Source organism: Penaeus monodon, chromosome 27 (genome assembly GCF_015228065.2).
Source record: "Penaeus monodon isolate SGIC_2016 chromosome 27, NSTDA_Pmon_1, whole genome shotgun sequence".
NCBI lineage: Eukaryota > Metazoa > Arthropoda > Malacostraca > Decapoda > Penaeidae > Penaeus > Penaeus monodon.
Genome location: NC_051412.1, coordinates 26905106 through 26905449, shown reverse-complemented (window position 1 = coordinate 26905449; position 344 = coordinate 26905106).

The window sequence follows — 344 nt, the reverse complement described above, 5'->3', positions numbered from 1 at the left end:
GAGATAAAATACCATGAGATAAGCTGCATATTCTAGACAATAAAACTGTGTTCATAATCTGTACTTTTATGAGTCTGTTAATTAACCTGATGCAATATGTGCTTCAATAAGATTTTTTTTAAAATCTTAAGACTAGAGAGCTTCTCTTGTTCAGACGAGGGATTATAAACTTTCTTGATATTGATGCTTTACAGTCAATTAACGACGGAGAAAGAAATAGAAATTGTAAATGAATATCAACATAATTTTAAAATTTTTTAATTTTGATTTTTTTTTATATTCTTATTTTTTTTTATTTTTTCCGCTTTTTTTCTTCTGCTTTTTTAAGGGGAAAATTTTTTTTT